At 38.8% G+C, this 15,868-nt stretch overlaps 1 long non-coding RNA gene across 1 annotated transcript in view; it reads left to right on the top strand.

Annotated features, from left to right (window-relative positions):
* Positions 1-7,431, top strand: part of LOC135304505 (uncharacterized) — a 34,885-nt gene extending 27,454 nt beyond the window's left edge. Inside the window, exon 3 of the long non-coding RNA XR_010365888.1 lies at positions 6,243-7,431. This is a non-coding gene — a long non-coding RNA (uncharacterized LOC135304505). The remainder of the gene's footprint in view (positions 1-6,242) is intronic.
* Positions 7,432-15,868: the final 8,437 nt, after the last annotated feature.

Genomic DNA, 15,868 nt, shown 5'->3' with positions numbered 1-15,868 from the left:
GTTACTAATTGTACTTACTGCTCCAGTTCAAAGCACACATTAGTACAATTCAAGCTTGTGGTACATAAGATAATTTTACTGTAGGCTGAGTGAAGATGGCTGCATATATTCACACTACTTTTATTTAGAGAAATAATTATCTTTCAACATGTTCTTGTCGCTTTGGATTTTTGCCACCCTGGTGTGTGATAAGAGGCAGAGGATGGTGTGCATATTTCACAACAGGGGGCCAAAAGAAGGTCCAAATACTTAATACTATGCTTCATTTTGCTGTGAATCTCTGCTACTAATATATTAATCTTGCTCCCGCAGTTATTTTTTTAAAAGAGTCATAAACTGAAAAAGTCACTATATTCGAGTGGCTAAATAAATTTAGAAGGACAATTCTAAATTGTCTGTCAATAGTTTCTTCACAATGCATTATGAAGTTACCACTGTTAGCTACGGTGTCCTGCTTCAACCCAACAAAACCACAACCCCTAGTGGGATCACTAGTTCAGTACAGTGGAATATTATTTATACTCAATATTCCAATTTATTTCTTGTTTAAATCCTTTGTTTCTCTATCCTAATTTCTCTTTAAAGTATTGTATGAATGTTTGCTTGTTCCTCCCACCCTTGCCCAGATCACTGAGCTCAGATCTTTAAGCTGTATGCCTGGTTTGGGAATAAAACAGTAATTTTATTGGATTGTGGCCCCTATTGGCAGCATCAAATTTTCTTGGTACTTTACGAAGGAATTTTTTAGTGAGTCTAGGAGTATCTTAAAATGAAATTACTTGAAAAACAAGATGAGATTTTCTTAGTTATCTTGTTTCCTCTGTAAAATAGACCCTCTGGCGCTCCTCATCTCCCATCTGAAGTAACCCATTGTTGATTTCAGAACTTGTGTAAGTTATTAAATATTTCTTTACTTCTTTGTTACTAATCCAAGTACTGTGGATTACTTGGTTATACTCACTCTTCCATTAGGAGTTTAGGCTTGCAGGGCAAAGCCAATGTACAATGAGTATCCCTGACTGGAAGGGGGAACACACCAGTTTCTGGAAGACAAAATAAAACTGGAACCACAGCAATGCCCTGTGACAGAAGTTCCAAAGCACCCCTAGACTTTTTTAATGCCTCTTGCATGGAAAGAAACTTTTAAAAAATTCAGTATTTTATCAGAAGTTTAGATGGGGAAAGGAAAAACCCCTACAGTTTTGTAAATATGTTCAGAAATCAAGGAAAAATAAATAAAACTTTTATTTCAAGAAGGGACTGAACTGCACAAACTCTACCTGACTACTTTCATTAACAACTTCTGAAATGCACTGTCACGGAGAGAAATTGCTGTTGTTTTTATTCTTTTGTAGTTGAACATAACTAAGTGGAGGCTCAAAAATTAATTCTCAAAGAGGTAATTAAAATTAATGTCTATGATGGGTAGAAAAGAGAGGGAAGTATAATATAAGTTTGTGGTTAAGTAAATCATAATCTTGGGAAAAAAACATGAGCTTGTGTATGACCTGTAACTGGAAAATAGTGGGGGAGAGGGTTGCATTCTTCTGAAGAGACAGAAGCTTACCTGATGGCTGATAAGTGGCTTTAACTCTCTGCTCTGGAATCTAAATTAGGTAGAAGTGTTCTGCTCTCAAGGTCTCCCGCCTTGGATATTCCCTTGAGCACTGAAAGTACTATATATTCATCTGCTGTTCTCTAGTGACCCAGTATGCTGCCAGCTTTTCCTGGTTATCTTTTGAAGGACAAAAATCTATTTTACCCGTTTCTTGTTATTTAGGGGACTCTCTTGTTCGTCCTAAATGAATAAAACTCCCAGTAACTCTCTGTACTAACTTGAATTAAAAAAGACTTTAAGGCCTGTAAGCAGAAGCATAGAATTTAATTGTTTTACTATAATCAACATGTCTTAATTTTATATATATATTTAATATTTATTTTACAAGTACTCTATTGCAAACATTATTTTAGTGGGAAAATTAACCTCTGAGAAGAAATTAACTTTTAGTCATATGTACCCCTTAGTTCAGAAGTAGTAGGGTTCCCTAGGTCAGATCTCCTAGGGGAGCCTTCCTTGTGCAGGTTTGTGTTTTTCCTGAGAGTCCTGGCAGCAGAGCATCCTTCTGGCTTGATGCATGAGATCCTGAAGGACCAAAATCTTTTTTTCACGCTTTTTTCTTTGCTCCCTTCAAGACTGGTTTCTGTGATATTGCCAGTCATTGACTGATCCCTCCATTTCTTCCAGTGCAGCCAACAAAACTCTGTTCATTTGCTAGAATTAGCAAGGTGAGCTTATTTATAAAACCTGAATCAGATAATTTAGGGGGCAAGACTTTGAAATAAAGAATCCTGGTTGTTTTGGTATTTTATAATTAATCTGACTTTCATAATTAGCATATGGACCCATAGTAATCTGAATTTAATCTCTTCAAATTCAACATCAATCTCTTTCTCCAAAAAATGCTGTTCAAAGCCTCCTTTTGACTTTATTTTAATTTAAACTTCCTTATGAAGCTGATTTGCTTTTAAATTAAAGATAATACTTTATTTCCCTAGCCAGCAATTAAAGTTTGAGATCTCCTTCCAATCATCTGGGAGATGGAAGAGTGCAAAATTCTTGCCTTTTTATGTTAACTTCCTAGATGGCATCGTTTTTCTAAGAAAATTCCTGCCGAGCAACCTGTTGTTCCATAGAGGACATATACATGCTGGGTTTCAGTTAAAAAAGAGCAGCTATGAATGTCAAAACAAAACAATTAGGGAAAGATTAATTGCATTTTTCAGGTACCTAATCTTTGTTAAAAAAAAAAAAAAAGAAACAACAACAAAAAAATCAAAACCAACAAAAAAACCCTGCAAGATTTTTCCTCTCTTAGCATTTTTTCTTGCTTAGTTTAAGTTTTGTTGTGAGGCCTTGGATTTTAGGGTGGGTTTTTTTCATATTAACTTCTGCCATCTCTCTTGCAGAAAGCAGAAGATAGATTGTGCATGCAGTAGGGATTGTAGAAGGAAGAAAAGGGAGTCCTATGATTAAGATAATAAAATTATATAGAGATTTTTCTTTTTATTTCCTCTGCAGGTTTCCCTTTTATGCTAGATGGACTCGTTAGGAGCAGTCCTGTGTGTAGGCTCTCTTTAACTCTTATTTTCTGAACACATTAACACTCTGCTGTGCCTGCTAAAGCACCTCCCTTGAAGAAGGTACCTCTTAGCATGGGCACACTGCTCTACCAGGGCTGCTGACAGACACCAAAGCTTTTGCTTGCCAGATGACCCTGTCTCTATATGCATTTGCCTAAAAAGCAGGATAAAAAGTCCATCTTTCTCCTTTTTTTCTGGCAAAGCTATATTTTGCAGCTCAAGCTATTGATTATTTCAAAGCCAATAAACACTTAACACTCCTTGCCTCAGTCTTGCATCCTTAAAATGTGCAAGTAACATCACCCTTTATCTTTCCAATGTGTGAAATTAAAAAAGAGGAAGGGAGATTTTCACCCTTGAGAAAGTCAGAGGCTCTCCTCAGCATTGAAATAAGTTCTTTGGCTAGAACATGGGCAAAGAGGAGACCTTAAAATTTTTTTTTTAATTACTGTTAATTTCCACTACCCGGACCTCATTCTATTCCTGTGGTAACAAATGATAGGACACAAGAAAATGGGAAGAGCTTGTGTCAGGAGAGGTCCAGATTGCATATTAGGAAAAGATTCTTTACCCAGAGAGTGCCTGGTCACTGGAGCAGGATCCCCAGGGATGTGGGTTTAGCAGTTTAGATTTAGGTAGGCCTGCAGGGACCAGAAACTTGGAGCCAATGATCTTCATGGGTCCTTTCCAGCTTGAGATTCTCTTTGATTCATGACAGATTTCAATAACTACGGTGTATGGAAATTCACTTGTGGTCCTTGAACTCATGACCCTGAGCAGTAAGGCTGAGCAGCTTCACTCTGGGAAGGAACAAGCCCTCCCCTGGGCTTTCCAAGGTGATAATGTTCAAAGGATATGCTGTATAGAGGGAAGCAAAAGTATAAAGGGCTGGCTGTGCTTTGTTTTGTTTTTCTTCTAGGAAAGGAAAATTTCATTTACAAAGGTAAAAAATTAGTATGCAAAAGGTGAAAACAAGCCTTCTTACTGCAGAGCACATATTTTCATTTTTCCTATTCATTAAATTTTCCCCAACACTTCTTTATGGCACATATTCAAAGACAGCCTGTTTACTTGACTTAAACTGGATACAAAATTTTGCAAATTATAGTGATTCAAACGTGTCCTGTTCATCAGTTCTTCTGATGCAGGCAGACCCTCCATGCTATTCTGTTATCCTGTGGCAGTCAATTGAAACTCTATTTCAAAGTAACAGGATTCCCCAGAGACACAGTCCTCCAATGTCCTGCATCTAATTGCAGAATCCATGGCTTGAGGATTTCTGTCCATCTAATGAATTTCCCTGTGATCTCATTTTCCAAAGCAGCAACAGTTTATGTCTCTTTATTTCTTGCCAATAAGAACTGGGCTAAAGGAAAGTTACTCGTAAGACTTTGAAGTATTGAGTCATTCATTTATTCACAGAAATAATTAACGGCTGTAGTTTTACATTAACTGTTTTTCTGTTGCACTAGATAGCAATTTAATCTAGGTTTTAAATCATCTGCAATCATTAACAACAACAAAAAAAACCAAAAACGCCAGCAACCAAAAATAAAATAGTCTTTCTTCTTCGCATTGAAAGCTAATTTCTCTTTTGTGTTAGATGACTAAGTACCTACCACCAGAAATAAAAGGGAGTACGAAAGAGCTAAGCATAATAATACAGAATAGATAGTTAAATATGGAAAGGACCAAAAAAAAAACCCAAATAAAAACCCCAAAACCAAACAAACAAACAAATAAACCCTCTCACTGGTGGGGTTACAACCGAGACACTAGCCCAGGAGTTAGGAGACTTCTGCAGCACCAGCCTGGTGCAGAGGGGTTTCAAAGAATCAAAAAACCTCTGTAATGTTCCTTTTAGCTTTGCCTTGATATAGGGAAAGGCAACATACAGGGAATTCAGCCATCTTTCTGTCCACAGCAGGAGGTTATTTTTCAAGCTCTGTTTTACAGTGGGTCAGCCCTGCTGGGTGATCCTTTACTTCCCCCTCTAACGGGGGCTGGGTGAAGGTGGTGAGATCCACTCTGGGAGGTGCTGCCCTGCTCCAGGGCAGCAGGAAGGTGCAGCCCTTTAAAACAAATATCCCAGAGCCTGCAGGCTCCCAAAGAACATTTTGAAAATTAAGTTTTAATTTCGCTGGTTCACCTCTTAAGCTTAATGGTGTCTGAGTTTTAAAAAGCTTTGATAGGTGTTATACAAATTGTAAAATGGTTAAAAGGTTGTTTCATTTTTTCAGAGTGTATTGTAAAGTAAGAATCCTAATGGAGGATTTTATCCTTGAATTGTTATGTTTTCTGAGCATAGTAGACAGCTTGAGTTTCTTTTTAAACTACCCTCTCATCGATGGTTTTCTTTTGGGTTTTGTTTTTCTTTTCTTGTGGGGTGGATGGGGGTGGTCAGCACTGGTTTTGGGAGGTTTGAGGGTTGGTTGTTAGTTGGTTGGTGTGCTAGCAGGATTTTGTTGGTGTTGGCTGGTTGGTTTGGGTTTGTTTTAAAGATGGTAAGGTTTGATTGATTTCAGAATGCAATTAAAAAAATGTTTTCCATAGCAGGTGTATAGACTTGCTCATGCAGAGTTTAATGCCCAGGTCTCACTAAATTTCAGCTAGACTGCACATGAATTAGCTTTTATATTGACACTAGAAAAAGTCCCACACTGGTTTATAAAAGTATTTCCTCCTCAGTAATGAGTGCAAGAGAAAGTTATTGCTTGAGACTTTTAGATAACTCTGTCTCTAATTGTCATTGCTGCCTGTGATGCTTTGAAACTCAGCTCCAAGTTTATCATATAACATTTGGTATCAGCTGTAAAATTCTCCAATGTTTGATTGAATGGCAAATGTTATTATCCTCCCAAAAGGTTTTAATTAAGATGTTTGGAGGCCAAACAGCTGTGCATGGAAATGCTTACTTCAGCTGAAAAAATCAAACTTTGGAACCCATGGTTTCAAATACTTAATTTATATGCCTTATCTTCTGCTTATTATAGAAATCTAAATTAATGGAACTAGTAGAAATTGCAGACCCACTTCTGCTGGTACAAACTGGGGAGCTGGGAATGAAAATGAGCTCAGGATTCATCTCTTTGTATTTGCAGAACATCTGATTGCTACACCTTGGCACAAGCATCTCTACCCGAGAGGATGGAGCCTGGGGGAGGATAAAGCTGAAAAATCAGGAAGATTTAAAGTGGTGCATGACTCTGAGAATTTCTCTAAATTAAAGATAGAAAATTCCTAGAAAATCAGTCATAAATCTATAGTATCAAAGTGTAGGGCATCTAGTGATCTCTTATGCTAAAATTTTGGAATGTGGATAATTTTTTTGTAAGGGTTGTGTCTGTCCCTCACTCGGTTTTTATTTATGACTGAAGTTGATGAGGGTATGGGTATCAAGCTTTAGGAACTTATTTGTCTCTGGAGGGGCAGGGATGAACGTTGTTTCTGTGGAGTTTTTGGTGTTTGTTTGTTGTTTGTTTGGTTATTTTAAAATCTCATCAAATTCTACTGCCTTCCTCAAAAATGCACTGTACAATGTGCATGTTATGGGGCCCTATTTTGTTTAGAATTCAAGTTTTCTGGGGGGTTTATGGAGGATTTTTTTTTTTGCAAAAACTCCCTAGTATATAATTCTTGAAGCATAAAAAATAGGACTATAAAAATTTTCAAAGCAAAACAATCTTCTGCCTGCACTATAATTCAAAGCAGATGGGGGGGCTCCTAGAAGCACAGCAACTGGGCTTCTATTTCAATTGGACAAAATTACTTTAACTTTTTCTACTTTGCTGATTGGATGGGTTTGAAAATTGGGAGTAACCTTGAAGACCAAGCAGAGAAATTCAGTATTCTGTGCCCACCAAAGGAGATAGAGGTGTTCAAGGGCCAGGGACTGAGCTGCCTTTTAGCAGATGCTTTGTTGTACAGGCAGACCCTTGTAGATCCTGCTAGGGTGTGACAGTGAAAGTAGATACTGAAATAGTCATGAGCACCCTTTCCCTGTGCTTTCACCCTCTCTGTTCATGTCTCACCTCTTTCCAGAAACAAATTAAGAGAAGAACTGTGTATGCTATCTCTGTAAATTAAAAAAACAATAGCTGGACGATTTTAAGAGCCTCTTTCCTGGCAGGCACATCTCGTCAGTCATAGGAACCGATTCAGAGGCACAGTAGGTTTCCAGCCATTAGCAGATGTTGTAGGTTACATTCCATTCACCACCCTTGGAAAAAATACCCAGCATGTATTCTAACAAAGGAGAACTGTGCCTCTTGGGAAGAGGATTGCCATGCTTTAAAATGTTTTCCAAAAAGGAAGAGATGCAAGAAATCTTTGTATACTGGGAGGGCAAGAAAGCAAATGTTCACACCATGTTCACTTTCCAATATGCAAGAGCAACTTCCCAAAGTAAAAGGAAATTGAAATCAGGGCAGAGCTCCAGTGTCAATAAAATACTATCTTTTTTGTGCCAGTGTCTTTCAACTGAATTTCAGGGTATTCTTGCTTTATTCCCTGCTGTGCTCCCCTGCAACTCATACAGCACCAGCTCTTATCTGGAGATAGAACAGAAATCAAATTCATGAGGATATTCTCTCCTCATCTTTCTCCTGTCTCCTGTAGTGCTGATGTGATCCCTAGAAGACGGAGGAGAGGATTTCCCCTTCAGTTCCCATGAGTTCAGGCAGTAATGATGGCACTTAGTGCCATGTTCAAAAGCCAGCTAAATGGTAATACCCAGGAGTCTGAAGGCACGCTGGTAGGCAAGAGAAGTGTCAGTCCTGCTCTTGTGCAGGGTGTAGCTGAGGATAGAAGTGACCAGGTATCCCAGTCACAGGTGACACCAGGGAGGGGACTGTACTCTGGCAAGAGAGCAGCTCTGCTTTCCCTCCCCAGGTGTGAGCAAGCCCCAAGTAGAGCTGCCCTCCCTTGCAGCATAGGGCTGAGGGTACAGTTGTTTAGTACCAAGAAAAGAAGGCTCAGGGGAGATCTTATTCCTCTCTACAATTACCTGAAAGGTTGTGTCAAGGTGGGGGTTGGTCTTTTCTCTCAGGATACCAGTGGCAGGAAAAGAGGAAATGGCCTCAAGTTGTACCAGGGGATGTTCAGCTTAGATATTAGGAAAAAAATTTATTCAGTGAGAGAGTGAAGAATTGGAATGGGCTGCCCAGGAAAGTGGAGTACACATCCCTGGAAGTGTTTGAAGAAACCAGCAGCAGTGGCACTTGACAATATGGCTTAGTGGGCATGGTGGCATTTGGTTGAAGGTTGATGATCTGGAGGTCTTTTCCAACTTCAACAATTCTGTTTTTCTGTAACTCCTTTCAATTGGAGCTGCCAGGTCCCCCTGCACCACTGGACTGATTTCAGACACACATAGGTGAGGTGAGAATAAAACCCTGCACTCTGTAGGATCTGTAGCTTTGGGAAGCTGTTGGGAATTGCTGGAGGGCACACTGTACTTTGGGGGTCCCAGAGGAGCCTCACTAAATTATCAGACCCCATTATATGGCAGTTATATTTCCAAACACTTGCAGCAGAAATCTCAATGTGGCAATCACTGGGACTTATGACACTCGGGGTGGGAAGAAAACTGTTCTGTTGTTATGGGAGGAGGTAATGGATGTTGTCTCAGTTTCTGTGCTCCATGGTGCAGCTCTTCTGCCTGGATCACCACAGTGCAGAGGAGCAGGGAGCCCCTGTGCTGATGGTGCTCTCACTGAAAGGGAAAAAGGGCTCTGGACCTACTGCCCTTGGTAGCTCAGGCATGAGGTTTGTGGAGCACCTGGCAGCAGAGAGATGGGGGCACTCTGATGTTCATCCTCTGTCTCTGCCCTGTCTTGTGCTCTTTTTGTAGTTTTCCAGATTTAACAGTCTGGGCTTGATCTTAAGACTTCACAGTGATGTGAAGAGTGATCAGAAAATAGTGTTTTTGCAAAGTTATATGGTCTGCTTTGGTAGTGTTATAATTACCAGACAATATTCAGCTAAGGATTATGCAATAAGGCACTTAACAGAACAGATTATATGATCAAATATCCAGGCTTCTAGAGGCTTATTGATCAGCCAAGATAATGCAGAAAAAGTACTTGAAATTAAAAATCAGCCTTATATTTTCTTATATTAGCAAAAGTTAAAGTGTAAATCAAAAATACACTTACAAAAAAGTAGGATTTTTAAACCCAGAGAACACCATTTCAATAACACTCATTCTCATCTGGATTGTCTGGCAGACTGAATAGGAACTGCAAATTATTCTTTTCTGAAAGAGGTGGGACAAAGCTATTGGAATAAACTTTTAATTGTCCTCAAGTTTGTATGTGTGACTGCACTGAACTACTCTTCCAACAAAGATAAAGGCTGTTCATTTCTCCAAGATGGTCATTTGAATTAAAAAAAAAAGGAAAATTAACCAAAACACCATAATTTACAATGAATGTGACTGTGTAGTGTCCAGTGAGCAGATCATGGCAGAGCAATTTAAGCCACAGGTAGCAGGTTAATTAATAGGTGTGGTATTCAGCTTTCTTTCCAATTCTAAAATTTGAAACAAATGTACGTAGACGAAAATCATAGGAGACCAAAACATCTTTTTTGCTCCCTTTTTCAATGAAAATCAATTTACAATGTCCAAAATCAGCTGCACATATTAAATATGGGTGATTTCAGTTTTTCTACAGAATTAATGGGTTTTGTTTTATGAATGTTTGTTGTCTGAGGTTATTCAGAAGTAAAGACCTATTTTTTAGGAGAGTAAAAACTTCTGCTAAACATGGGAAATATCTTTCCTGGTCTCCATTTTATCTACAGGAGAGCACTATGTTACTATGGCAGTGGCCCAATTTAAGTAATAAGACATTTTGAGGCAGTCTGTATTTGGGATCATATAAAGTTTAAAATTAGAGCTTAGACAGCATCCAAGGGGTTTGTTAAGGTACATTTTTAAGAAGAAATCTCAAATATAGAATATCTTAAGGGCTAATTTTATACTACAGCCTTTGTTATCTAGTTAGGCTTCTGTCCCAAATAAGATGAAGTGGGCAAATATCCTGTATCTTACAGGAATGTGTCCCTTCTACTTATACAGTTTCAGCCTCACCTCTAGTTATTCACTGCTTCCCCTAAGGCCTGTTCATTGATAGCCCTGTCCTTTGTGGTTTTATCTGCAGTGCTCTTAGAAAGAAAGAAAGAATCTTCATAATGTGAGAGAAACTTGAACTGGTGACAGGCAGGAGGTAGTGAAGGCAGGGAGTGAGCGCTGGGGTCCCTGCAGAGCCTCAGGGCACAGAGGGGTTGGGAATGCTGGGCACAGTCAGGAGGTTCCTTCTGAGCGAGCCCATTTCATTTGTGCCTCTGTGAAAGGGCTAAAACCTGCACTTGCAGCACCTTCATGCTTCAGTAGCAGAACGTGGACCTCTTTGGGTATAACAGAGGGACACTTGCTGATTTTGTGTTCCTGTTCAAGCCCTTGCAATAAGAGGTCAATGGAAATTGGCATAGATGCAGCAGGAACTGAGATTTATCTTAGCCTGCCCAACCTATAATAATTATCATCCTATGTCTGTTAAGCAATGTTATGCACAGTTCTACTTAAAAAGCAATAATGTCTGCTCCTGATAATGTCCACTTTTATTAGAAATTGCGAAGACTGACATGCAACATGCTTGATTTGCTGAATAGCATTTTACTAATTTATCACAATTTAAGATATAGCATTTTCAGAGGCTATGTTCTTACTATTAGTTGCAATATGAGGTATATTCTTGATGCAGTTAGTATAAGGACGACCATTTTCTACTGTTGTGAGTATTTGCCCTCAGAATGTAACTGCCGTTGCTCCTCCTTGATGTGACATTCCTCTTGATGGGCAGAATGCTGCTGTGGATACTAAAATAGCTCATAGCCAGACAAGAGCCTACAGGTTTAATAAGGAAAACACACTCTGAAAGCTGAAGCACTGGGACAAGTGCTGCCAGGTGCAAGTGCTTCCATGCTCATGTATTCTTAAGGCTAAACAAACCCATATTTTGTGCTTTGGACCCCTGATCATCTTGGCTGTGCTGCGCTCATTCCATTGTGTCAATGTCTGACAAGCTCAGCTCTGGACAAAATATTCCAGCTGAAGTCTCAAAAGTGCCAAACAGGAGGTAAAACCCCTCAGTGTATCAGCCACTACTTCCATTTCTGTACCATCTGCAAGCTGGGTGTTCCCTTGCTCACCATGCATGTTGTTAATAAAATAATTGAGAAATATTAGGCCTGGTATTGAAGTGTCAGTCCCTGAGAGGTCCCACCAGTAACTGGCCACCAGATGGACTTTGGCTTTTCACCATCACTTTTCTGGTTTCTCTTCTTGTGATTAGAAATTACTTTGAGGAACACTTGCTGCATAATTTTTCCATAGATTCATGTTTCCTATAACTTCCTCCTTTTTCTTAAAAGTGGATTTTATGCCTTTCACCAGTCATAGGGAAATCCCTGAGCACCACATCCTAGGAAAGTCTGATTCCTTGGGACCTTCAGCTGCACCCCTCTCTTTGCATGGATTTGTGTACTGTTCAGCCCTGCCAATGGCCTTCTTCTTCACAGAAACACAGGATTTATAGCGTGATGGAAATGCAGTGATCCAAAACATTGTTAAAGCTTCTGATGCTGCAAATAGGATTTTTTTTAATCACTTGTGTTGCATCAGCTTGTGCTTCGACAGATGGTTAAGCATCCCATAAGACTAAAATAGAATATTGGGAATATGTCTTTATCAATACCAAAGTCTAGTAAACAACCTTCTGTTCCCCACATCCTCTGAAAAATGTCAGGCTTAGTTTACTTATATCTTGTAATGCTGTTGCTGATAGAAATGTGTGAATGACTGCTCCTGTTAATGGATAAGATAAATAAGAATTACTGTGTGGCTAACTGACAGACATGAGAAAACTAGCTCTGATGAATCCTTGCTCAATGCTTTTTTATTGGAAATATTTTCTTCTTGTTTTGAACAAAAGTTTGGCTGGCCCAGGGAGCTGGTAATATTATTACACATCTTTTCCTTAAATCACTACTTACAGGCCAAACTGGCAAAGCAGTAACCATGAGGTTTTGCTCTCTAAAGAGTGATTGATGGCCTGTGTGAAATAAGTTTGTTCTCAGTATAGTTACAATGGAAGAGTTTCGTGTTATAAAAACCAGCACCACAGTTTATTGTCTCTGTGGAAATTTGACAAGAAAGTGAGTACTGATAGAGCTTGGAAATTAATTCCCTTTCTGCTTAGAGGGTCTTCTCTCAAAACATGAAATGGCAAAAAGGCATCAGTGACACCTTAGTGATCATCTTTGTATTTATATCAGGGTAACTATCAGAATATTTTTTACTATTTCTTCTGTTCCTTAAAACTATGCTAGCAATGATAAATTCATCCGCATTTCAATATCAAAGGGAAAAGATTGTACCAGATGAAAAGGAAGTTAATGAACAAATGCCTCTATTCATTGCATGTGTTATTTTTAGAGCTGAGTGGAATGGGTGGTTGTGGGGTATTTGTTTGTTTCAGGGGATTTTTTTCCCCCCATTATTCCTGTTGTCATCAGTAGACAGAAAATTAGATAAAGACAAGAGATGCATTATCTCTGTAGCACTCCCCAATGTCCACCCTGTGTCTCAAACAGCTGCACCAGTGCAGACAGACTCTCAGCCCTTCCATGACTCCTGCAGCTGGTTCCAGATGGAAATGTCTGCATTCAAGTCCATTGTCATGCACTGATGACAGATCCATGTTGCACTGCTGTTCAAAGAGAGTGTGATTCATTGCTCTGCCCTCAGATATTACAAATGTGCTGCTGTATAAAGGTGAGATAATCCTGAATTTTCCCTCTCTGCTGCAAGCCCTAGTGCACCATATGCTGAAGGATACTGCATTTTAAGTTAATAATGAGATACAGCATAACAAGGTCAAAGCAGTGATGATCAAACTGAACATATGCTGTGGCATATTCCTACTAAATGAAGAACTCCAACTTTTGATGTTACCAAGGCAGAATATTTTTTTCCAGGATATATTCCTGATATACTCTGACATACGGGCTCCAGAAAGTGGGTATCAAATGATCTGTAAATGCTTTCGGTATTAGTTAACATTTTCATCAATAAATTGGAAAAGAGGTATAACAGCAGCCTAATGGAGTTCAATGACCTGTTGAGACAGTTTTACAAATATATCTGGGAAACAATGCAACTTAATGGGGAAATGGGTAACATAAAGAGAAATCCAGGAGAAAAAAAAGAGAGAAGTATGCCAAGAACTTACTGGTGGAGAGACCAGATTTCCTCCCTCTTCTAATTAGGACAGAATACAGCATTTCTTCTTTGACCACTGGCATCCATGCATTCAGGGGGTAAGTGCAAGAAGAAGCAAAATGGAAATTTTACCCAACAGCATAATGTCAACTGTATTTATTTGTTTGAGGGCCCACCATATTACAGCAAAGCCCTGCTATTAAAAAGCCACTATGAATATTTCAAAACAGTTTGGCTCCATCAATATTATTTGATAGGGATACAGTGTGGAGAGAAGCCTTCTTCACAGAGCAGTTTCAGGCAAGACTTCACTCTTGCTGCATGTGTTCAGTCAGGTGTTCTTTCACCAGATGTTTCTAATTTTATTCATGCTAGTGCATTAAATACAAAGCTTTCCCTGTAACCTCTTCAGTGAGAGCACAGACTATTACAGAGGACTACATAAAAGCAAGAAAATATAAAAACCTCATACAAATACAATGCTGAATTATAGCTAAATTAATTATATTTCCTGTGTAAGTAAAACTTAGTCCTTATCTGGGATTCTCTAATTAAAGTGTTGAAAGATAGGGAAGTTACAGAGATTTGACTTAAAAATAAATAGGAATTGCTTCTAAATTACTGGACTTTTTAGGGATCTGGACAATTTTAAAATGGTTATGGGAAACTGCATAACTAAGATAAGCAATGAAAAAGTATTTCTACAAGTCTGTTAGATGCATGGAATATTCCCTTTTAAATGTATTTTATTTTCACTAGAAGTGATATTTATGCATGTCAGTTGGCACTATTTTTTTATATATATACTTATTTTCTTTAAGTCAGAGTCAACATTTGCAGTCAGGTTCCTTTTAGTTATCCAAAGCCTGTCTATAAATATATTGCTTTAAATTTGAGGTAGTTATATGGTGGTAGGTGTAAAAGATAAACTTAACTGCAAATTTTTGAAGTCCAGCACATGGCCTGGAACTGGCTCTTCTCACATGTGCTCACGTATGTTTCCATTCTCCCAAAATGCCAAGTGAGGTTTCACTATTTGTAGTCTCAGGATAAGAAGTGTCTTTTATGCAGAGCTGCTTTCTGACACTGTTTGCCCAAGCACAGTTTTGTGAATTGCCATGTTTGGCTGTGCTGTGTTGCTCTGTGTCAGGAGAGTGGATGACAAGCAGCCCTGCTGTCCTGGGAGTGTCATTAGTGTGCTGAGTAATTAGCGAGTACCTGCACAAAAGAAATTCCCATAGAGGGGTTTTCTTTAATTTCCTTGCTGTGTTTCTGTCTTGTATCTCACAGTCTGGGATTTAAGAGATAATTCCCATTCTGCCTACATATACTGCTTTAGACATTGTCTTATTCAACCAATTTTAGAACAGTGCATAAAGTGGTGCAAGCAAAAACATGAATGTGTGCATGGACAAGTGATTGTATTGGAAAATTAATATTCATTAGCTTGAGCCACAGCTGTTTCACTGTTTTCATCTCTTGCCAATTTCAAAATAAAACATCAAGATGGAAAATATATGTTTCTGCCAGTTTTAAAGGCCCAGATGCTTAAAAAGTGAACTAAGACATGAGTACTCAATGGCTTTTTGTTGTCTCTGTGTCACACTCAACATATATCTGCTGTTTTTCTTGCATCATCCAGGGCAGGGGGGAATTCATGTACCTGCCTATTCATGTTGTTAAAAACAAAATGTTTCTTGGAAGTTTTCTAATGTTTTCTACACTTGATTTTCCCCATGATGGGGAGAAAAGCAACTTCTGCTTTATCTCTGTCTAATCTTGTGGCAACATGAATATCAGAGATCTTGGAAAGTATGTCCTACAACAATTAACTGGTAGTTTCATTTTTAAATTCTGCCACATGTGTTTGAATGCAGCAGATGGTTTAAACTGTGGCACACACTATGCAACAAGAACCTAATTGCAAGTCTGTTTTCATTTCAATGCATTGATTGATATAGTTTCTTCAGGTTAATAGGGCAACACAATGCCTTGTCTCTGCCTGATGTAAATAGGAATGTTACAGGCAGATTTCCTAACTTTTCTGAAACCATAGGTAGAGCGAGAGCTAAAGTGATGGTATCTTTCATTTTGAGCTGTCTACTGGTTTTGTCTGCAAATATACATAGACGATTACTGCTTCCTCCTCTCTGGGAAAATGATCTCCAAAGCCAGCAGATGCTGATTCTCTTTGCTGATGAACTTTCCATGCAATTAGGGCAGAAGCAGGAGGACTTGCTTACTCAGCTTTCATAGCTCATCTCAGGGCACCTATCAGAGATCACTGCCCCTGAGTGACCTCATTTTCCATTTCTATTGAGCAGTTGGGTCCATGAAGATAAGACTGACCTTTGTAATTTTTTCATATATGCTTGCCTTTCAAAAACTGGAAAGAAAAACAAAACAAAACAAACACCCGAAAAAGTATTAATGGGCAAATTT

Source organism: Passer domesticus, chromosome 7 (genome assembly GCF_036417665.1).
Source record: "Passer domesticus isolate bPasDom1 chromosome 7, bPasDom1.hap1, whole genome shotgun sequence".
NCBI lineage: Eukaryota > Metazoa > Chordata > Aves > Passeriformes > Passeridae > Passer > Passer domesticus.
This window is presented reverse-complemented; position numbering and strand designations above follow the sequence as displayed.